Source organism: Anser anser (assembly GCF_964211835.1).
Source record: "Anser anser genome assembly, chromosome: 23".
In the NCBI taxonomy this organism is placed as follows: Eukaryota; Metazoa; Chordata; class Aves; order Anseriformes; family Anatidae; genus Anser; species Anser anser.
The window spans coordinates 8511214-8535858 of NC_139744.1; the positions used below are offsets into that span (position 1 = coordinate 8511214).

At 47.0% G+C, this 24645-nt stretch overlaps 3 long non-coding RNA genes across 3 annotated transcripts in view; 1 reads left to right on the forward strand and 2 right to left on the reverse strand.

The window, feature by feature from the left end:
• Window positions 1–2770, reverse strand: part of LOC310885466 — a 120298-nt gene extending 117528 nt beyond the window's left edge. Inside the window, exon 1 of the long non-coding RNA XR_014574822.1 lies at window positions 2226–2770. This is a non-coding gene — a long non-coding RNA (uncharacterized lncRNA). The remainder of the gene's footprint in view (window positions 1–2225) is intronic.
• LOC310885475 lies at window positions 1–12018 on the forward strand. The gene is made up of 2 exons (XR_014574831.1): window positions 1–668; window positions 10042–12018. It is a non-coding gene; the product is annotated as an uncharacterized lncRNA (long non-coding RNA).
• The window catches only part of LOC310885477, a 22633-nt gene continuing 4821 nt past the window's right edge, over window positions 6834–24645 (reverse strand). The window contains exon 2 of the long non-coding RNA XR_014574833.1: window positions 6834–13038. This is a non-coding gene — a long non-coding RNA (uncharacterized lncRNA). The remainder of the gene's footprint in view (window positions 13039–24645) is intronic.

A 24645-nucleotide genomic window follows, 5' to 3' on the forward strand; every position in this document is an offset into this window, starting at 1 on the left:
GTTGGTTTTTGCTAAATATATACATGCAAGTATCCGCGCCCCAGTGTAAACGCCCTCGACCACCTACCCCCATACAGGCCTTGAGGAGCGGGTATCAGGCACACCCAAGTAGTAGCCCAAGACGCCTCACTAAGCCACGCCCCCACGGGTATTCAGCAGTAATTAACATTAAGCAATGAGTGCAAACTTGACTTAGTTATAGCAACAGCCTAACTTCAAGGGTTGGTAAATCTTGTGCCAGCCACCGCGCTCATACAAGAAACCCAAATCAACCGTCCTATTGACACGGCGTAAAGAGTGGTAAAATGCCTATCCTAGCTAACTAAGATCAAAATGCAACTAAGCTGTCATAAGCCCAAGATGCACCTAAACACACCATTAAGATGATCTTAGGAACTAACGACTGATTTAAACCCACGAAAGCCAGGGCCCAAACTGGGATTAGATACCCCACTATGCCTGGCCCTAAATCTTGATACTTACTTTACCGAAGTATCCGCCAGAGAACTACGAGCACAAACGCTTAAAACTCTAAGGACTTGGCGGTGCCCCAAACCCACCTAGAGGAGCCTGTTCTACAATCGATAATCCCCGATTAACCCAACCACCCCTTGCCAACACAGCCTACATACCGCCGTCGCCAGCCCACCTCGAATGAGAGCACAACAGTGGACACAATAGCACCCCGCTAATAAGACAGGTCAAGGTATAGCCTATGGAGTGGAAGAAATGGGCTACATTCCCTATTCATAGGGCACACGGAAAGAAGCGTGAAACCACTTCTGGAAGGCGGATTTAGCAGTAAAGTGGGACAATAGAGCCTACTTTAAGCCGGCCCTGGGGCACGTACATGGTTAAACATGCCTGTTAGTAGTGTGGCGAGCCATAGTGGGAAGGCTAGGGCTATGTTCATAGATAGTTGGGTGGTTGGGGTGAATGTATATGGAAGGAGGCCTAGAAGGTTGATTGTAAGAAGTATGATTATTAGGGATGTAAATATTATGGCTCATTTGTGGCCATTTTTGTTGAGTGGGACTATTAGTTGTTTTGTGATTAGGTGAAGGAGTCATGTTTGGATAGTAGAAAGGCGGTTGTTGATTCATCGGTTGTTTGGGGACGGGAATAGTAGGGCTGGGAAGAGTAGGGATAGTAGGATTAAGGGGATGCCAAATAGATTGGGGCTGGAAAATTGGTCAAAGAAGCTTAGGTTCATGGTCAGGATCATGGTGTGGGTTTGGTAGTGAGGGAGGTCTTATTTGATGGGGGGTTGGTTGTGGTGAAGGCTAGTAGTTTTGGTTGGATGAGGAGTGCTAGGGTTAATCAGGTTATAATTATGATTGAAAATCATGGTGCGGGGTTAAGCTGTGGCATATCATTAAGGAGGGGGAAGTCCCTCTTTGGCTAGCTTAAAAGGCTAGTGCTGTTGCATAGCTTCTTAATGATTAGGATGATGATAGAAGGGACGATCAGGCCTCGAAATGTGGGAGTGGGGTTGATTCTACTACAGTAGGTATGTAGCTGTGATTAGCCCCGCAAATTTCTGAGCATTGTCCGTAAAAAATCCCAGGCCGGGTGGTAATGAATGAAGTTTGGTTTAGTCGGCCTGGGATTGCGTCTGTTTTAACTCCGAGCGTTGGGACTGCTCAGGAGTGGAGTACGTCTCCTGCAGTAATGATTACGCGGATGGGGGATTCTATTGGGATAACTACGCGGTGGTCAACTTCTAGCAGTCGGAAGTGGCCGTTGGGTAAGTCTGGGGTGGGCACTATGTAGGAGTCGAATGATAGGTCTTTGAAGTCTGTGTATTCGTAGCTTCAGTATCATTGGTGGCCGATGGCTTTTAGGGTGAGGTCTGGTTCGTCGATTTCGTCCATTATGTAGAGGATTTGTAGGGATGGGAGGGCGAGGAGTACCAGGACGATAGCAGGTAGGATTGTCCAGATCAGCTCTACTTCTTGGGCGTCTACAGCATTGGACGAGAGTTTTTCTGTTAGTATGTGGGCTAAAAGGTAGAGAACTAGGCTGCAGATAGCTAGGGCAACGATTAGGGCGTGGTCGTGGAATTCAACGAGTTCTTCTATGATGGGTGATGAGGCGTCTTGGAATCCTAGTTGGGAGTGGTTGGCCACATGAGATGTACAGGATTTTTACCTGTGATTTAGTCTTGACAAGGCTATGTAATTGGTTTACTAACGTCTCATAAGAAAGAAGCATGAGCGGTTAACCTCCTGGGAGACCCAGAAAACTTCACCCCAGCAAACCCGCTAGTAACCCCACCACACATCAAGCCAGAATGATACTTCCTATTCGCCTACGCCATCCTACGTTCAATCCCAAATAAACTAGGAGGCGTATTAGCACTGGCCGCCTCCGTACTGATCCTATTCCTAATCCCATTCCTGCACAAATCAAAACAACGAGCAATAACATTCCGACCACTCTCCCAGCTCCTATTCTGAGTACTAGTCGCCGACCTCCTCGTCCTAACATGAGTAGGAAGCCAACCCGTCGAACACCCATTCATCATCATCGGCCAACTCGCTTCAATCGCCTACTTCACTATCCTCCTATTTCTCCTCCCCGCCGCAAGCGCCCTAGAAAACAAAATACTCAACTGCTAAATACTCTAATAGTTTATAAAAACATTGGTCTTGTAAACCAAAGATTGAAGACTTACCACTTCTTAGAGTACCCCAAACTCAGAAAAAAAGGACTCAAACCTTTATCTCCAGCTCCCAAAGCTGGCATTTTCAATAAACTATTCTCTGACCCTAACCCCTAAACCGCCCGAATAGCACCCCGCGACAACCCCCGCACAAGCTCCAATACAACAAACAAAGTCAACAACAGCCCCCAACCCGCCACTAAAAACATCCCTGCCCCATGTGAATAAAACATGGAAACTCCACTAAAATCCGACCGAACAACAAACACCCCAACATTATTCACAGTAGAAACCCCGAACTTCCAAGCCCCCATAAACCCCCCAAACACCAACCCCCCAAAAACAATTGCCACAAACGCTACTGCACATCCAATCACCCGTCAATCCCCCCAAGCCCCAGGGAAAGGCTCCGCTGCTAAAGCTACTGAATAAACAAACACCACCAGCATACCCCCCAAATACACCATAAACAGCACTAAAGCCACGAACGAAACCCCAAGGCCCAGCAACCACCCGCACCCCGCCACAGACGCTAACACCAAACCAACAACCCCATAATACGGCGAAGGATTCGACGCCACACCCAAAACACCCACCGCAAAGCAAATCCCTAAAAAAAACATAAAATAAGTCATTATTCCTGCCCGGACACTACCCGAGGCCTGCGGCTCGAAAAGCCGCCATTGTTCTCAACTACAGGAACTAACCGCAAGCCCCCAATAATTCTACCCCATCTATGCCATTATGCTTAACCCCCCCCCCCTCCCCCCCCGAGGCGGGGGTATTTGGTTATGCATATTCGTGCATAAATTTATATACCCCATATACATACATACTATAGTACCAGTAATATACATTATATACGGACTATCTTATAAGCAGGTGCTAAACCCATACATGTACACGGCCATTAAACCCTTAAACACACTCCTACCAAACCACCCGGCATGAATGTTCTAGGACCATACCCCACAACACCCAATACAACTCCACTCAAGCGCATAACAAGACCCCATTTTAATGAATGCTCACAGGACATGCTCCAACAACAACTCTCCACCACATATCTCATGCAGTTCGTATCAGACGGATTTATTAATCGTACTCCTCACGTGAAATCAGCAACCCGTTGCACATAATGTCCGGTATGACTAGCTTCAGGCCCATACGTTCCCCCTAAACCCCTCGCCCTCCTCACATTTTTGCGCCTCTGGTTCCTCGGTCAGGGCCATCCATTGGGTTCACTCACCCCTCCTTGCCCTTCAAAGTGGCATCTGTGAGTACTTTCACCTTCTCAATGCGTAATCGCGGCATGTTCCAGCTTTTTGGCGCCTCTGGTTCCTCTTATTTTTTCCGGGGTTACCTCACAGGTGGCTATTCCCAGTGATCTCGGGGGTCCCACAATCTAAGCCTGGACACACCTGCCTCACGGCCTATCCTATATTTCAAGGGTCCCTCGATGAGACGGTTGGCGTATATGGGGAATCATCCTGACACTGATGCACTTTGACCACATTCAGTTAATGTTACCTCCACCCTCCGGGTTAAATGGGGCTATTGGATGAATGCTCGTTGGACATAGCACAAAACAACAAATCATTAAGCGCAACCCCTGCGCTTCACAAACTAAACCAGTAAACTTTCGCTAACCACCATGTAGCATAAACCTTCATCGCCCAATCCCAGCAAACTACCTCTAAAACTCCATTAATCATCCCTTCCATGACATCATCGGAACGATGTATATATACACACAAACACATACAAAATAACTTAAACTTATTAGAGAAACTCCAGTACTAAAAATAGTAAACACAAGCAATAATTTCATATACTTCACTCTCACTCACCACTCAACTATCAGCTAACCACACCCCCGTCCACATAGCTTAACACAAAGCATGGCACTGAAGTTGCCAAGATGGCATAAAACATGCCTGCGGACAAAAGACTTAGTCCTAACCTTACGGTTGGTTTTTGCTAAATATATACATGCAAGTATCCGCGCCCCAGTGTAAACGCCCTCGACCACCTACCCCCATACAGGCCTTGAGGAGCGGGTATCAGGCACACCCAAGTAGTAGCCCAAGACGCCTCGCTAAGCCACGCCCCCACGGGTATTCAGCAGTAATTAACATTAAGCAATGAGTGCAAACTTGACTTAGTTATAGCAACAGCCTAACTTCAAGGGTTGGTAAATCTTGTGCCAGCCACCGCGGTCATACAAGAAACCCAAATCAACCGTCCTATTGACACGGCGTAAAGAGTGGTAAAATGCCTATCCTAGCTAACTAAGATCAAAATGCAACTGAGCTGTCATAAGCCCAAGATGCACCTAAACACACCATTAAGATGATCTTAGGAACTAACGACTGATTTAAACCCACGAAAGCCAGGGCCCAAACTGGGATTAGATACCCCACTATGCCTGGCCCTAAATCTTGATACTTACTTTACCGAAGTATCCGCCAGAGAACTACGAGCACAAACGCTTAAAACTCTAAGGACTTGGCGGTGCCCCAAACCCACCTAGAGGAGCCTGTTCTACAATCGATAATCCCCGATTAACCCAACCACCCCTTGCCAACACAGCCTACATACCGCCGTCGCCAGCCCACCTCGAATGAGAGCACAACAGTGGACACAATAGCACCCCGCTAATAAGACAGGTCAAGGTATAGCCTATGGAGTGGAAGAAATGGGCTACATTCCCTATTCATAGGGCACACGGAAAGAAGCGTGAAACCACTTCTGGAAGGCGGATTTAGCAGTAAAGTGGGACAATAGAGCCTACTTTAAGCCGGCCCTGGGGCACGTACATGGTTAAACATGCCTGTTAGTAGTGTGGCGAGCCATAGTGGGAAGGCTAGGGCTATGTTCATAGATAGTTGGGTGGTTGGGGTGAATGTATATGGAAGGAGGCCTAGAAGGTTGATTGTAAGAAGTATGATTATTAGGGATGTAAATATTATGGCTCATTTGTGGCCATTTTTGTTGAGTGGGACTATTAGTTGTTTTGTGATTAGGTGAAGGAGTCATGTTTGGATAGTAGAAAGGCGGTTGTTGATTCATCGGTTGTTTGGGGACGGGAATAGTAGGGCTGGGAAGAGTAGGGATAGTAGGATTAAGGGGATGCCAAATAGATTGGGGCTGGAAAATTGGTCAAAGAAGCTTAGGTTCATGGTCAGGATCATGGTGTGGGTTTGGTAGTGAGGGAGGTCTTATTTGATGGGGGGTTGGTTGTGGTGAAGGCTAGTAGTTTTGGTTGGATGAGGAGTGCTAGGGTTAATCAGGTTATAATTATGATTGAAAATCATGGTGCGGGGTTAAGCTGTGGCATATCATTAAGGAGGGGGAAGTCCCTCTTTGGCTAGCTTAAAAGGCTAGTGCTGTTGCATAGCTTCTTAATGATTAGGATGATGATAGAAGGGACGATCAGGCCTCGAAATGTGGGAGTGGGGTTGATTCTACTACAGTAGGTATGTAGCTGTGATTAGCCCCGCAAATTTCTGAGCATTGTCCGTAAAAAATCCCAGGCCGGGTGGTAATGAATGAAGTTTGGTTTAGTCGGCCTGGGATTGCGTCTGTTTTAACTCCGAGCGTTGGGACTGCTCAGGAGTGGAGTACGTCTCCTGCAGTAATGATTACGCGGATGGGGGATTCTATTGGGATAACTACGCGGTGGTCAACTTCTAGCAGTCGGAAGTGGCCGTTGGGTAAGTCTGGGGTGGGCACTATGTAGGAGTCGAATGATAGGTCTTTGAAGTCTGTGTATTCGTAGCTTCAGTATCATTGGTGGCCGATGGCTTTTAGGGTGAGGTCTGGTTCGTCGATTTCGTCCATTATGTAGAGGATTTGTAGGGATGGGAGGGCGAGGAGTACCAGGACGATAGCAGGTAGGATTGTCCAGATCAGCTCTACTTCTTGGGCGTCTACAGCATTGGACGAGAGTTTTTCTGTTAGTATGTGGGCTAAAAGGTAGAGAACTAGGCTGCAGATAGCTAGGGCAACGATTAGGGCGTGGTCGTGGAATTCAACGAGTTCTTCTATGATGGGTGATGAGGCGTCTTGGAATCCTAGTTGGGAGTGGTTGGCCACATGAGATGTACAGGATTTTTACCTGTGATTTAGTCTTGACAAGGCTATGTAATTGGTTTACTAACATCTCATAAGAAAGAAGCATGAGCGGTTAATGCAGTTGGCTTGAAACCAGCATGTGAGGGTTCGATTCCTTCCTTTCTTGTACTTGGACGAAGGCCGGTTCCTCGAAAGTATGGTATGGGGGAGGGCAGCCGTGGATTCATTCAACGTTTGTGGTAGTTAGTTCTGGTTGTAGGACTTTTCGTTTGGCCGGAAAGGCTTCTCAGATGATGAATATTAGTATGATTACGGCTACTATTGAGATTAGGGAGCCGATGGAGGAAATGGTGTTTCATAGTGTGTAGGCGTCGGGATAGTCCGAGTATCGTCGGGGTATTCCTGCTAGGCCTAGGAAGTGCTGGGGGAAGAACGTTAGGTTTACTCCTGTAAATATTACCCCGAAGTGGGCTTTTGCTCATGTTTGGTGTAGGGTAAACCCAGTGAGTAGTGGGAATCAGTGAGTAAATCCTGCTAGAATGGCAAAGACGGCGCCTATGGATAGGACGTAGTGGAAGTGGGCAACTACGTAGTACGTGTCGTGCAGGGCGATGTCTAGGGAAGAGTTTGCAAGAACGATTCCTGTTAATCCTCCGATGGTAAATAGGAAGATAAATCCTAGAGCTCATAGTATTGGGGGGGGTCTCATTTGATTGTTCCTCCGTGCAGGGTGGCTAGTCAGCTAAATACTTTGATTCCGGTAGGGATGGCAATGATTATAGTGGCTGATGTAAAGTAGGCTCGGGTATCAACGTCTATTCCTACTGTAAACATGTGGTGAGCTCAGACGATGAATCCTAGGAAGCCGATGGATAGTATGGCTCAGACTATTCCCATGTAGCCGAAGGGCTCCTTTTTGCCTGAGTAGTACGTGACTACGTGTGAGATGATTCCGAACCCCGGTAGGATCAGAATATAGACTTCTGGGTGTCCGAAGAATCAGAATAGGTGTTGGTACAGGATTGGGTCTCCTCCTCCAGCGGGGTCGAAGAATGTGGTGTTTAGGTTTCGATCAGTTAGTAATATTGTAATACCGGCGGCGAGTACGGGGAGTGATAGAAGGAGTAGGATGGCGGTAATTAGTACGGATCAGACAAATAGTGGGGTTTGGTATTGTGAGAGTGCGGGGGGTTTTATGTTGATGGCTGTGGTGATAAAGTTGATGGCCCCAAGGATGGAGGAGATACCGGCTAAGTGGAGTGAGAAGATAGCCAGGTCTACTGAAGCTCCGGCGTGGGCAAGGTCACCTGCTAGGGGAGGGTAGACAGTTCAGCCTGTGCCGGCGCCAGCTTCTACAGTGGATGAGGCTAGTAGGAGGAGGAATGATGGGGGGAGGAGTCAAAAGCTTATGTTGTTTGTTCGCGGGAATGCTATGTCGGGGGCACCGATTATGAGGGGGACTAATCAGTTGCCGAATCCTCCGATCATGATGGGTATGACTATAAAGAAGATTATTACAAAGGCGTGAGCGGTAACGATTACATTGTAAATTTGGTCGTCGCCTAGGAGAGTTCCTGGTTGTCCTAGTTCTGCGCGGATTAATAGGCTGAGTGCGGTGCCGACTATTCCTGCTCATGCCCCGAAGATGAGGTACAGGGTGCCAATATCCTTATGGTTAGTGGAAAATAGTCATCGGTTGATGAAGGTGACGGGTAAGATGGCTGAGTGTTGAAGCGTTAGGCTGTAGTCCTTTTTACAGAGGTTTAATTCCTCTTCTTATCGGCTCTGTAGTGAAATTCATGTTGAGTTGCAAGCTCATCGATGCGCACTAGGGTGCGTCAGGGTCTTTGTAGGCAGAAGCCAATTGGTTTAGGCATTTAGCTGTTAACTAGAGTTTTGTGGGATCGAAGCCCATCTGTCTAGGGAGGCTTTAGCTTAATTAAAGCGTCTGACTTGCATTCAGAAGATACAGGTTAATATTCTGTAAGTCTTAATGTGCAGAAACTAAGAGGGTTTAACTCTTATTTAAGGCTTTGAAGGCCTTCGGTTTGGGGTGTTATCCTAAGTTTCTAGACAATGGCATGTATTATTGGGGACAGGGGAAGTAAGAGGATTGATAGTGAGGCAAGGACCGCAGTAGGTGTGCTTGGGGCTTTGCTAGTGTATCATTGTTTTATGTGGTTAGAGGAGTTGGGGGGAAGGGTAATTGTTGAGTGGTATGCGAGGCGTAGGTAGAAGAAGAGGCTGAGCAGTGATAGCATGGCAATTGCCATGGCTGCTGGTGTTATTTCCTGTTTAGTTAGTTCTTGGATGATAAGTCACTTTGGTATAAAGCCTGTTAATGGGGGGAGGCCTGCTCATAGGAAGATTAATCATCCCTTCCATGACATCATCGGAACGATGTATATATACACACAAACACATACAAAATAACTTAAACTTATTAGAGAAACTCCAGTACTAAAAATAGTAAACACAAGCAATAATTTCATATACTTCACTCTCACTCACCACTCAACTATCAGCTAACCACACCCCCGTCCACATAGCTTAACACAAAGCATGGCACTGAAGTTGCCAAGATGGCATAAAACATGCCTGCGGACAAAAGACTTAGTCCTAACCTTACGGTTGGTTTTTGCTAAATATATACATGCAAGTATCCGCGCCCCAGTGTAAACGCCCTCGACCACCTACCCCCATACAGGCCTTGAGGAGCGGGTATCAGGCACACCCAAGTAGTAGCCCAAGACGCCTCGCTAAGCCACGCCCCCACGGGTATTCAGCAGTAATTAACATTAAGCAATGAGTGCAAACTTGACTTAGTTATAGCAACAGCCTAACTTCAAGGGTTGGTAAATCTTGTGCCAGCCACCGCGCTCATACAAGAAACCCAAATCAACCGTCCTATTGACACGGCGTAAAGAGTGGTAAAATGCCTATCCTAGCTAACTAAGATCAAAATGCAACTGAGCTGTCATAAGCCCAAGATGCACCTAAACACACCATTAAGATGATCTTAGGAACTAACGACTGATTTAAACCCACGAAAGCCAGGGCCCAAACTGGGATTAGATACCCCACTATGCCTGGCCCTAAATCTTGATACTTACTTTACCGAAGTATCCGCCAGAGAACTACGAGCACAAACGCTTAAAACTCTAAGGACTTGGCGGTGCCCCAAACCCACCTAGAGGAGCCTGTTCTACAATCGATAATCCCCGATTAACCCAACCACCCCTTGCCAACACAGCCTACATACCGCCGTCGCCAGCCCACCTCGAATGAGAGCACAACAGTGGACACAATAGCACCCCGCTAATAAGACAGGTCAAGGTATAGCCTATGGAGTGGAAGAAATGGGCTACATTCCCTATTCATAGGGCACACGGAAAGAAGCGTGAAACCACTTCTGGAAGGCGGATTTAGCAGTAAAGTGGGACAATAGAGCCTACTTTAAGCCGGCCCTGGGGCACGTACATACCGCCCGTCACCCTCCTCAAAAGCCACATCCCACATAACTAATACCATAAATACGCTGAAGATGAGGTAAGTCGTAACAAGGTAAGTGTACCGGAAGGTGTACTTAGAATATCAAGACGTAGCTATAACACCAAAGCACTCAGCTTACACCTGAAAGATATCTACTAGACCGGATCGTCTTGAAGCCCCCCCTCTAGCTCAACCACACAAATAGTACACCAAAACTAAAGAATTTACTAAACTAATTAAACTAAAGCATTTTACAGTCTTAGTATAGGCGATAGAAAAGACACTTAGACGCGATAGAGACCCCAGTACCGTAAGGGAAAGATGAAATAGCAGTGAAACAATCAAAGCGACAGACAGCAAAGATCAACCCTTGTACCTTTTGCATCATGGTTTAGCGAGAACAACCAAGCAAAGTGAACTAAAGTTTGCCCCCCCGAAACCCAAGCGAGCTACTTTCAAGCAGTTAAAGAGAGCGAACCCGTCTCTGTTGCAAAAGAGTGGGATGACTTGTCAGTAGAGGTGAAAAGCCAACCGAGCTGGGTGATAGCTGGTTACCTGTGAAACGAATCTAAGTTCCCCCTTAATCCTCCCTACCGGACATCCTGAACCCTAATGAGATGATTAAGAGCTATTTAATGGAGGGACAGCTCCATTAAAAAAGGACACAACCTCGACTAGCGGATAATTCTTACTACTGATCCTACCGTGGGCCCTAAAGCAGCCATCAAAAAAGAGTGCGTCAAAGCTCCACCACCTAAAAATACCAAAATAAGATGATTCCCTTATCACAAACAGGTCAACCTATGAATATAGGAGAATTAATGCTAAAATAAGTAACTCAGGGCCACACCCCTCTAACGGCGCAAGCTTACATAGAAACATTATTAACAGACCTAGACAGATACAAAAACCCCTACAAGACCACGTATTAACTAACCCTGTTAACCCGACTCAGGAGCGCCTATAAGAGCGATTAAAATCTGTGAAAGGAACTCGGCAAATTAATAAGGCCCGACTGTTTACCAAAAACATAGCCTTCAGCAAATTAAACAAGTATTGAAGGTGATGCCTGCCCGGTGACTTAGGTTTAACGGCCGCGGTATCCTAACCGTGCAAAGGTAGCGCAATCAATTGTCCCATAAATCGAGACTTGTATGAATGGCTAAACGAGGTCTTAACTGTCTCTCACAGATAATCAGTGAAATTGATCTCCCCGTGCAAAAGCGGGGATGTGAACATAAGACGAGAAGACCCTGTGGAACTTAAAAATCAACGACCACCGCGAATCCTCAATCAACCCCACTGGGGCCACTACCATCGCAGAGCCTGGTCGATATTTTTCGGTTGGGGCGACCTTGGAGGAGAACAAATCCTCCAAAAACAAGACCATACCTCTTTACCTAGAGCTACCCCTCAAAGTGCTAACAGTGACCAGACCCAATATAATTGATTAATGGACCAAGCTACCCCAGGGATAACAGCGCAATCCCCCTCAAGAGCCCATATCGACGGGGGGGTTTACGACCTCGATGTTGGATCAGGACATCCTAATGGTGCAGCCGCTATTAAGGGTTCGTTTGTTCAACGATTAACAGTCCTACGTGATCTGAGTTCAGACCGGAGCAATCCAGGTCGGTTTCTATCTATGACACACTCTCCCCAGTACGAAAGGACCGGGAAAGTGGGGCCAATACCACAAGCACGCCCCCCCCCTCTAAGCAGTGAAACCAACTAAACCGTGAAGAGGGCCTTCCCCCACCACTTTCAATCCTAGAAAAGGACCAGCTAGAGTGGCAGAGCCCGGCAAGTGCAGAAGGCTTAAGCCCTTTCCCCAGAGGTTCAAATCCTCTCCCTAGCTTCACCCATGATTCAAATAACACTAAGCTGCCTCATTATATCCCTCCTATACATCATCCCAATCCTGATTGCCGTAGCCTTCCTAACCCTAGTAGAACGGAAAATCCTAAGCTACATACAATCCCGCAAAGGCCCTAACGTTGTCGGGCCTTTTGGCCTACTTCAACCATTTGCGGACGGACTGAAACTATTTACCAAAGAGCCCATCCGACCCTCTACCTCTTCCCCACTTCTATTCATTCTGATACCAATACTAGCCCTTGTCCTAGCCCTCACCACTTGAGCACCACTACCACTCCCATTTCCCCTAGCAGATCTAAACCTCGGAGTTCTCTTCCTAATAGCCATGTCAAGCCTAGCCGTCTACTCAGTCCTATGATCAGGCTGAGCCTCGAACTCAAAATACGCACTAATCGGAGCCCTACGGGCAGTAGCACAGACCATTTCATACGAAGTGACACTGGCCATAATCCTGCTATCAATAATCATACAAAGCGGAAGCTACACACTCAGCTCCTTTGCCGTCGCACAGGAGCCTCTATACTTCATTTTCTCCTCATGACCCCTAGCAATAATATGATACGTATCCACCCTAGCAGAGACAAACCGAGCTCCTTTTGACCTCACAGAGGGTGAATCTGAGCTAGTCTCAGGGTTTAACGTTGAATACGCCGCAGGACCCTTCGCCTTATTCTTCCTAGCTGAATATGCGAACATTATGCTAATAAATACACTTACAGCCATCATATTCCTAAACCCAAGCGCCCTAGGGCCACCCACAGAACTATTCCCCGTCATCCTAGCCACAAAAGTCCTCCTACTATCTTCTGGTTTCTTATGGGTCCGAGCTTCATACCCACGATTCCGATATGACCAACTAATGCACCTACTATGAAAAAACTTCCTACCCCTCACACTAGCTCTGTGCCTCTGACACATCAGCATACCTATCTGCTATGCAGGCCTACCTCCTTACATAAGGAAATGTGCCTGAACTACAAAGGGTCACTATGATAAAGTGAACATAGAGGTATAACAGCCCTCTCATTTCCTGCTGACCTTAGAAAAGTAGGAATTGAACCCACACAAGAGAAATCAAAATTCTCCATACTTCCCTTATATTATTTTCTAGTAGAGTCAGCTAATCAAGCTATCGGGCCCATACCCCGAAAATGATGGTTTAACCCCCTCCTCTACTAATGAACCCTTACGCGACCCCAATCATAACCTTCAGCCTCATCTTGGGCACCACAATCACAATTTCCAGCAACCACTGAGTTCTGGCCTGGACAGGACTGGAGATCAACGCACTAGCCATCATTCCCCTAATTGCCAAATCCCACCACCCACGAGCAGTAGAAGCCGCAACGAAATACTTCCTAACCCAAGCAGCTGCTTCCGCCCTGGTCCTATTCTCTAGCATAACCAATGCCTGAGTCACTGGCCAATGAGACATCACACAAATAAACCACCCAACCTCCTGTCTACTACTGACAGCAGCAATCGCTATTAAACTGGGCCTAGTGCCATTTCACTTCTGATTCCCAGAAGTACTACAAGGATCGCCACTAATAACAGCCCTGCTACTCTCGACCCTCATAAAATTCCCCCCACTAACCCTGCTCCTACTAACATCCAAATCCCTCGACCCAGCTCTACTCACCGCCATGGCCCTAGCCTCAACAGCACTAGGAGGCTGAATAGGACTGAACCAAACACAAACACGCAAAATCCTAGCCTTCTCGTCCATCTCCCACTTAGGCTGAATCGCCATCATCCTAGTTTACAGCCCCAAATTGGCCTTACTTACCTTCTACCTATACACAATCATAACATCAGCCGTATTCCTAGCCCTTAACAAAATCAAAGCCCTTAACCTATCCATGATCACAACCTCATGAACAAAAACCCCAGTGCTAAACGCCACCCTAATACTAGTACTTTTATCCCTAGCAGGCCTCCCCCCATTAACAGGCTTTATACCAAAGTGACTTATCATCCAAGAACTAACTAAACAGGAAATAACACCAGCAGCCATGGCAATTGCCATGCTATCACTGCTCAGCCTCTTCTTCTACCTACGCCTCGCATACCACTCAACAATTACCCTTCCCCCCAACTCCTCTAACCACATAAAACAATGATACACTAGCAAAGCCCCAAGCACACCTACTGCGGTCCTTGCCTCACTATCAATCCTCTTACTTCCCCTGTCCCCAATAATACATGCCATTGTCTAGAAACTTAGGATAACACCCCAAACCGAAGGCCTTCAAAGCCTTAAATAAGAGTTAAACCCTCTTAGTTTCTGCACATTAAGACTTACAGAATATTAACCTGTATCTTCTGAATGCAAGTCAGACGCTTTAATTAAGCTAAAGCCTCCCTAGACAGATGGGCTTCGATCCCACAAAACTCTAGTTAACAGCTAAATGCCTAAACCAATTGGCTTCTGCCTACAAAGACCCTGACGCACCCTAGTGCGCATCGATGAGCTTGCAACTCAACATGAATTTCACTACAGAGCCGATAAGAAGAGGAATTAAACCTCTGTAAAAAGGACTACAGCCTAACGCTTCAACACTCAGCCATCTTACCCGTCACCTTCATCAACCGATGACTATTTTCCACTAACCATAAGGATATTGGCACCCTGTACCTCATCTTCGGGGCATGAGCAGGAATAGTCGGCACCGCACTCAGCCTATTAATCCGCGCAGAACTAGGACAACCAGGAACTCTCCTAGGCGACGACCAAATTTACAATGTAATCGTTACCGCTCACGCCTTTGTAATAAGCTTCTTTATAGTCATACCCATCATGATCGGAGGATTCGGCAACTGATTAGTCCCCCTCATAATCGGTGCCCCCGACATAGCATTCCCGCGAATAAACAACATAAGCTTTTGACTCCTCCCCCCATCATTCCTCCTCCTACTAGCCTCATCCACTGTAGAAGCTGGTGCCGGCACAGGCTGAACTGTCTACCCTCCCCTAGCAGGTGACCTTGCCCACGCCGGAGCTTCAGTAGACCTGGCTATCTTCTCACTCCACTTAGCCGGTATCTCCTCCATCCTTGGGGCCATCAACTTTATCACCACAGCCATCAACATAAAACCCCCCGCACTCTCACAATACCAAACCCCACTATTTGTCTGATCCATACTAATTACCGCCATCCTACTCCTTCTATCACTCCCCGTACTCGCCGCCGGTATTACAATATTACTAACTGATCGAAACCTAAACACCACATTCTTCGACCCCGCTGGAGGAGGAGACCCAATCCTGTACCAACACCTATTCTGATTCTTCGGACACCCAGAAGTCTATATTCTGATCCTACCGGGGTTCGGAATCATCTCACACGTAGTCACGTACTACTCAGGCAAAAAGGAGCCCTTCGGCTACATGGGAATAGTCTGAGCCATACTATCCATCGGCTTCCTAGGATTCATCGTCTGAGCTCACCACATGTTTACAGTAGGAATAGACGTTGATACCCGAGCCTACTTTACATCAGCCACTATAATCATTGCCATCCCTACCGGAATCAAAGTATTTAGCTGACTAGCCACCCTGCACGGAGGAACAATCAAATGAGACCCCCCCCAATACTATGAGCTCTAGGATTTATCTTCCTATTTACCATCGGAGGATTAACAGGAATCGTTCTTGCAAACTCTTCCCTAGACATCGCCCTGCACGACACGTACTACGTAGTTGCCCACTTCCACTACGTCCTATCCATAGGCGCCGTCTTTGCCATTCTAGCAGGATTTACTCACTGATTCCCACTACTCACTGGGTTTACCCTACACCAAACATGAGCAAAAGCCCACTTCGGGGTAATATTTACAGGAGTAAACCTAACGTTCTTCCCCCAGCACTTCCTAGGCCTAGCAGGAATACCCCGACGATACTCGGACTATCCCGACGCCTACACACTATGAAACACCATTTCCTCCTAGTCCTAGGACTTAGAGAAACTCCAGTACTAAAAATAGTAAACACAAGCAATAATTTCATATACTTCACTCTCACTCACCACTCAACTATCAGCTAACCACACCCCCGTCCACATAGCTTAACACAAAGCATGGCACTGAAGTTGCCAAGATGGCATAAAACATGCCTGCGGACAAAAGACTTAGTCCTAACCTTACGGTTGGTTTTTGCTAAATATATACATGCAAGTATCCGCGCCCCAGTGTAAACGCCCTCGACCACCTACCCCCATACAGGCCTTGAGGAGCGGGTATCAGGCACACCCAAGTAGTAGCCCAAGACGCCTCGCTAAGCCACGCCCCCACGGGTATTCAGCAGTAATTAACATTAAGCAATGAGTGCAAACTTGACTTAGTTATAGCAACAGCCTAACTTCAAGGGTTGGTAAATCTTGTGCCAGCCACCGCGGTCATACAAGAAACCCAAATCAACCGTCCTATTGACACGGCGTAAAGAGTGGTAAAATGCCTATCCTAGCTAACTAAGATCAAAATGCAACTGAGCTGTCATAAGCCCAAGATGCACCTAAACACACCATTAAGATGATCTTAGGAACTAACGACTGATTTAAACCCACGAAAGCCAGGGCCCAAACTGGGATTAGATACCCCACTATGCCTGGCCCTAAATCTTGATACTTACTTTACCGAAGTATCCGCCAGAGAACTACGAGCACAAACGCTTAAAACTCTAAGGACTTGGCGGTGCCCCAAACCCACCTAGAGGAGCCTGTTCTACAATCGATAATCCCCGATTAACCCAACCACCCCTTGCCAACACAGCCTACATACCGCCGTCGCCAGCCCACCTCGAATGAGAGCACAACAGTGGACACAATAGCACCCCGCTAATAAGACAGGTCAAGGTATAGCCTATGGAGTGGAAGAAATGGGCTACATTCCCTATTCATAGGGCACACGGAAAGAAGCGTGAAACCACTTCTGGAAGGCGGATTTAGCAGTAAAGTGGGACAATAGAGCCTACTTTAAGCCGGCCCTGGGGCACGTACATGGTTAAACATGCCTGTTAGTAGTGTGGCGAGCCATAGTGGGAAGGCTAGGGCTATGTTCATAGATAGTTGGGTGGTTGGGGTGAATGTATATGGAAGGAGGCCTAGAAGGTTGATTGTAAGAAGTATGATTATTAGGGATGTAAATATTATGGCTCATTTGTGGCCATTTTTGTTGAGTGGGACTATTAGTTGTTTTGTGATTAGGTGAAGGAGTCATGTTTGGATAGTAGAAAGGCGGTTGTTGATTCATCGGTTGTTTGGGGACGGGAATAGTAGGGCTGGGAAGAGTAGGGATAGTAGGATTAAGGGGATGCCAAATAGATTGGGGCTGGAAAATTGGTCAAAGAAGCTTAGGTTTATGGTCAGGATCATGGTGTGGGTTTGGTAGTGAGGGAGGTCTTATTTGATGGGGGGTTGGTTGTGGTGAAGGCTAGTAGTTTTGGTTGGATGAGGAGTGCTAGGGTTAATCAGGTTATAATTATGATTGAAAATCATGGTGCGGGGTTAAGCTGTGGCATATCATTAAGGAGGGGGAAGTCCCTCTTTGGCTAGCTTAAAAGGCTAGTGCTGTTGCATAGCTTCTTAATGATTAGGATGATGATAGAAGGGACGATCAGGCCTCGAAATGTGGGAGTGGGGTTGATTCTACTACAGTAGGTATGTAGCTGTGATTAGCCCCGCAAATTTCTGAGCATTGTCCGTAAAAAATCCCAGGCCGGGTGGTAATGAATGAAGTTTGGTTTAGTCGGCCTGGGATTGCGTCTGTTTTAACTCCGAGCGTTGGGACTGCTCAGGAGTGGAGTACGTCTCCTGCAGTAATGATTACGCGGATGGGGGATTCTATTGGGATAACTACGCGGTGGTCAACTTCTAGCAGTCGGAAGTGGCCGTTGGGTAAGTCTGGGGTGGGCACTATGTAGGAGTCGAATGATAGGTCTTTGAAGTCTGTGTATTCGTAGCTTCAGTATCATTGGTGGCCGATGGCTTTTAGGGTGAGGTCTGGTTCATCGATTTTGTCCATTATGTAGAGGATTTGTAGGGATGGGAGGGCGAGGAGTACCAGGACGATAGCAGGTAGGATTGTCCAGATCAGCTCTACTTCTTGGGCGTCTACAGCATTGGACGAGAGTTTTTCTGTTAGTATGTGGGCTAAAAGGTAGAGAACTAGGCTGCAGATAGCTAGGGCAACGATTAGGGCGTGGTCGTGGAATTCAACGAGTTCTTCTATGATGGGTGATGAGGCGTCTTGGAATCCTAGTTGGGAGTGGTTGGCCACATGAGATGTACAGGATTTTTACCTGTGATTTAGTCTTGACAAGGCTATGTAATTGGTTTACTAACATCTCATAAGAAAGAAGCATGAGCGGTTAATGCAGTTGGCTTGAAACCAGCATGTGAGGGTTCGATTCCTTCCTTTCTTGTACTTGGACGAAGGCCGGTTCCTCGAAAGTATGGTATGGGGGAGGGCAGCCGTGGATTCATTCAACGTTTGTGGTAGTTAGTTCTGGTTGTAGGACTTTTCGTTTGGCCGGAAAGGCTTCTCAGATGATGAATATTAGTATGATTACGGCTACTATTGAGATTAGGGAGCCGATGGAGGAAATGGTGTTTCATAGTGTGTAGGCGTCGGGATAGTCCGAGTATCGTCGGGGTATTCCTGCTAGGCCTAGGAAGTGCTGGGGGAAGAACGTTAGGTTTACTCCTGTAAATATTACCCCGAAGTGGGCTTTTGCTCATGTTTGGTGTAGGGTAAACCCAGTGAGTAGTGGGAATCAGTGAGTAAATCCTGCTAGAATGGCAAAGACGGCGCCTATGGATAGGACGTAGTGGAAGTGGGCAACTACGTAGTACGTGTCGTGCAGGGCGATGTCTAGGGAAGAGTTTGCAAGAACGATTCCTGTTAATCCTCCGATGGTAAATAGGAAGATAAATCCTAGAGCTCATAGTATTGGGGGGGGTCTCATTTGATTGTTCCTCCGTGCAGGGTGGCTAGTCAGCTAAATACTTTGATTCCGGTAGGGATGGCAATGATTATAGTGGCTGATGTAAAGTAGGCTCGGGTATCAACGTCTATTCCTACTGTAAACATGTGGTGAGCTCAGACGATGAATCCTAGGAAGCCGATGGATAGTATGGCTCAGACTATTCCCATGTAGCCGAAGGGCTCCTTTTTGCCTGAGTAGTACGTGACTACGTGTGAGATGATTCCGAACCCCGGTAGGATCAGAATATAGACTTCTGGGTGTCCGAAGAATCAGAATAGGTGTTGGTACAGGATTGGGTCTCCTCCTCCAGCGGGGTCGAAGAATGTGGTGTTTAGGTTTCGATCAGTTAGTAATATTGTAATACCGGCGGCGAGTACGGGGAGTGATAGAAGGAGTAGGATGGCGGTAATTAGTACGGATCAGACAAATAGTGGGGTTTGGTATTGTGAGAGTGCGGGGGGTTTTATGTTGATGGCTGTGGTGATAAAGTTGATGGCCCCAAGGATGGAGGAGATACCGGCTAAGTGGAGTGAGAAGATAGCCAGGTCTACTGAAGCTCCGGCGTGGGCAAGGTCACCTGCTAGGGGAGGGTAGACAGTTCAGCCTGTGCCGGCGCCAGCTTCTACAGTGGATGAGGCTAGTAGGAGGAGGAATGATGGGGGGAGGAGTCAAAAGCTTATGTTGTTTATTCGCGGGAATGCTATGTCGGGGGCACCGATTATGAGGGGGACTAATCAGTTGCCGAATCCTCCGATCATGATGGGTATGACTATAAAGAAGCTTATTACAAAGGCGTGAGCGGTAACGATTACATTGTAAATTTGGTCGTCGCCTAGGAGAGTTCCTGGTTGTCCTAGTTCTGCGCGGATTAATAGGCTGAGTGCGGTGCCGACTATTCCTGCTCATGCCCCGAAGATGAGGTACAGGGTGCCAATATCCTTATGGTTAGTGGAAAATAGTCATCGGTTGATGAAGGTGACGGGTAAGATGGCTGAGTGTTGAAGCGTTAGGCTGTAGTCCTTTTTACAGAGGTTTAATTCCTCTTCTTATCGGCTCTGTAGTGAAATTCATGTTGAGTTGCAAGCTCATCGATGCGCACTAGGGTGCGTCAGGGTCTTTGTAGGCAGAAGCCAATTGGTTTAGGCATTTAGCTGTTAACTAGAGTTTTGTGGGATCGAAGCCCATCTGTCTAGGGAGGCTTTAGCTTAATTAAAGCGTCTGACTTGCATTCAGAAGATACAGGTTAATATTCTGTAAGTCTTAATGTGCAGAAACTAAGAGGGTTTAACTCTTATTTAAGGCTTTGAAGGCCTTCGGTTTGGGGTGTTATCCTAAGTTTCTAGACAATGGCATGTATTATTGGGGACAGGGGAAGTAAGAGGATTGATAGTGAGGCAAGGACCGCAGTAGGTGTGCTTGGGGCTTTGCTAGTGTATCATTGTTTTATGTGGTTAGAGGAGTTGGGGGGAAGGGTAATTGTTGAGTGGTATGCGAGGCGTAGGTAGAAGAAGAGGCTGAGCAGTGATAGCATGGCAATTGCCATGGCTGCTGGTGTTATTTCCTGTTTAGTTAGTTCTTGGATGATAAGTCACTTTGGTATAAAGCCTGTTAATGGGGGGAGGCCTGCTCATAGGAAGATTAATCATCCCTTCCATGACATCATCGGAACGATGTATATATACACACAAACACATACAAAATAACTTAAACTTATTAGAGAAACTCCAGTACTAAAAATAGTAAACACAAGCAATAATTTCATATACTTCACTCTCACTCACCACTCAACTATCAGCTAACCACACCCCCGTCCACATAGCTTAACACAAAGCATGGCACTGAAGTTGCCAAGATGGCATAAAACATGCCTGCGGACAAAAGACTTAGTCCTAACCTTACGGTTGGTTTTTGCTAAATATATACATGCAAGTATCCGCGCCCCAGTGTAAACGCCCTCGACCACCTACCCCCATACAGGCCTTGAGGAGCGGGTATCAGGCACACCCAAGTAGTAGCCCAAGACGCCTCGCTAAGCCACGCCCCCACGGGTATTCAGCAGTAATTAACATTAAGCAATGAGTGCAAACTTGACTTAGTTATAGCAACAGCCTAACTTCAAGGGTTGGTAAATCTTGTGCCAGCCACCGCGGTCATACAAGAAACCCAAATCAACCGTCCTATTGACACGGCGTAAAGAGTGGTAAAATGCCTATCCTAGCTAACTAAGATCAAAATGCAACTGAGCTGTCATAAGCCCAAGATGCACCTAAACACACCATTAAGATGATCTTAGGAACTAACGACTGATTTAAACCCACGAAAGCCAGGGCCCAAACTGGGATTAGATACCCCACTATGCCTGGCCCTAAATCTTGATACTTACTTTACCGAAGTATCCGCCAGAGAACTACGAGCACAAACGCTTAAAACTCTAAGGACTTGGCGGTGCCCCAAACCCACCTAGAGGAGCCTGTTCTACAATCGATAATCCCCGATTAACCCAACCACCCCTTGCCAACACAGCCTACATACCGCCGTCGCCAGCCCACCTCGAATGAGAGCACAACAGTGGACACAATAGCACCCCGCTAATAAGACAGGTCAAGGTATAGCCTATGGAGTGGAAGAAATGGGCTACATTCCCTATTCATAGGGCACACGGAAAGAAGCGTGAAACCACTTCTGGAAGGCGGATTTAGCAGTAAAGTGGGACAATAGAGCCTACTTTAAGCCGGCCCTGGGGCACGTACATGGTTAAACATGCCTGTTAGTAGTGTGGCGAGCCATAGTGGGAAGGCTAGGGCTATGTTCATAGATAGTTGGGTGGTTGGGGTGAATGTATATGGAAGGAGGCCTAGAAGGTTGATTGTAAGAAGTATGATTATTAGGGATGTAAATATTATGGCTCATTTGTGGCCATTTTTGTTGAGTGGGACTATTAGTTGTTTTGTGATTAGGTGAAGGAGTCATGTTTGGATAGTAGAAAGGCGGTTGTTGATTCATCGGTTGTTTGGGGACGGGAATAGTAGGGCTGGGAAGAGTAGGGATAGTAGGATTAAGGGGATGCCAAATAGATTGGGGCTGGAAAATTGGTCAAAGAAGCTTAGGTTCATGGTCAGGATCATGGTGTGGGTTTGGTAGTGAGGGAGGTCTTATTTGATGGGGGGTTGGTTGTGGTGAAGGCTAGTAGTTTTGGTTGGATGAGGAGTGCTAGGGTTAATCAGGTTATAATTATGATTGAAAATCATGGTGCGGGGTTAAGCTGTGGCATATCATTAAGGAGGGGGAAGTCCCTCTTTGGCTAGCTTAAAAGGCTAGTGCTGTTGCATAGCTTCTTAATGATTAGGATGATGATAGAAGGGACGATCAGGCCTCGAAATGTGGGAGTGGGGTTGATTCTACTACAATGGGTATGTAGCTGTGATTAGCCCCGCAAATTTCTGAGCATTGTCCATAAAAAATCCCAGGCCGGGTGGTAATGAATGAAGTTTGGTTTAGTCGGCCTGGGATTGCGTCTGTTTTAACTCCGAGCGTTGGGACTGCTCAGGAGTGGAGTACGTCTCCTGCAGTAATGATCACGCGGATGGGGGATTCTATTGGGATAACTACGCGGTGGTCAACTTCTAGCAGTCGGAAGTGGCCGTTGGGTAAGTCTGGGGTGGGCACTATGTAGGAGTCGAATGATAGGTCTTTGAAGTCTGTGTATTCGTAGCTTCAGTATCATTGGTGGCCGATGGCTTTTAGGGTGAGGTCTGGTTCGTCGATTTCGTCCATTATGTAGAGGATTTGTAGGGATGGGAGGGCGAGGAGTACCAGGACGATAGCAGGTAGGATTGTCCAGATCAGCTCTACTTCTTGGGCGTCTACAGCATTGGACGAGAGTTTTTCTGTTAGTATGTGGGCTAAAAGGTAGAGAACTAGGCTGCAGATAGCTAGGGCAACGATTAGGGCGTGGTCGTGGAATTCAACGAGTTCTTCTATGATGGGTGATGAGGCGTCTTGGAATCCTAGTTGGGAGTGGTTGGCCACATGAGATGTACAGGATTTTTACCTGTGATTTAGTCTTGACAAGGCTATGTAATTGGTTTACTAACGTCTCATAAGAAAGAAGCATGAGCGGTTAACCTCCTGGGAGACCCAGAAAACTTCACCCCAGCAAACCCGCTAGTAACCCCACCACACATCAAGCCAGAATGATACTTCCTATTCGCCTACGCCATCCTACGTTCAATCCCAAATAAACTAGGAGGCGTATTAGCACTGGCCGCCTCCGTACTGATCCTATTCCTAATCCCATTCCTGCACAAATCAAAACAACGAGCAATAACATTCCGACCACTCTCCCAGCTCCTATTCTGAGTACTAGTCGCCGACCTCCTCGTCCTAACATGAGTAGGAAGCCAACCCGTCGAACACCCATTCATCATCATCGGCCAACTCGCTTCAATCGCCTACTTCACTATCCTCCTATTTCTCCTCCCCGCCGCAAGCGCCCTAGAAAACAAAATACTCAACTGCTAAATACTCTAATAGTTTATAAAAACATTGGTCTTGTAAACCAAAGATTGAAGACTTACCACTTCTTAGAGTACCCCAAACTCAGAAAAAAAGGACTCAAACCTTTATCTCCAGCTCCCAAAGCTGGCATTTTCAATAAACTATTCTCTGACCCTAACCCCTAAACCGCCCGAATAGCACCCCGCGACAACCCCCGCACAAGCTCCAATACAACAAACAAAGTCAACAACAGCCCCCAACCCGCCACTAAAAACATCCCTGCCCCATGTGAATAAAACATGGAAACTCCACTAAAATCCGACCGAACAACAAACACCCCAACATTATTCACAGTAGAAACCCCGAACTTCCAAGCCCCCATAAACCCCCCAAACACCAACCCCCCAAAAACAATTGCCACAAACGCTACTGCACATCCAATCACCCGTCAATCCCCCCAAGCCCCAGGGAAAGGCTCCGCTGCTAAAGCTACTGAATAAACAAACACCACCAGCATACCCCCCAAATACACCATAAACAGCACTAAAGCCACGAATGAAACCCCAAGGCCCAGCAACCACCCGCACCCCGCCACAGACGCTAACACCAAACCAACAACCCCATAATACGGCGAAGGATTCGACGCCACACCCAAAACACCCACCGCAAAGCAAATCCCTAAAAAAAACATAAAATAAGTCATTATTCCTGCCCGGACACTACCCGAGGCCTGCGGCTCGAAAAGCCGCCATTGTTCTCAACTACAGGAACTAACCGCAAGCCCCCAATAATTCTACCCCATCTATGCCATTATGCTTAACCCCCCCCCCCTCCCCCCCCGAGGCGGGGGTATTTGGTTATGCATATTCGTGCATAAATTTATATACCCCATATACATACATACTATAGTACCAGTAATATACATTATATACGGACTATCTTATAAGCAGGTGCTAAACCCATACATGTACACGGCCATTAAACCCTTAAACACACTCCTACCAAACCACCCGGCATGAATGTTCTAGGACCATACCCCACAACACCCAAT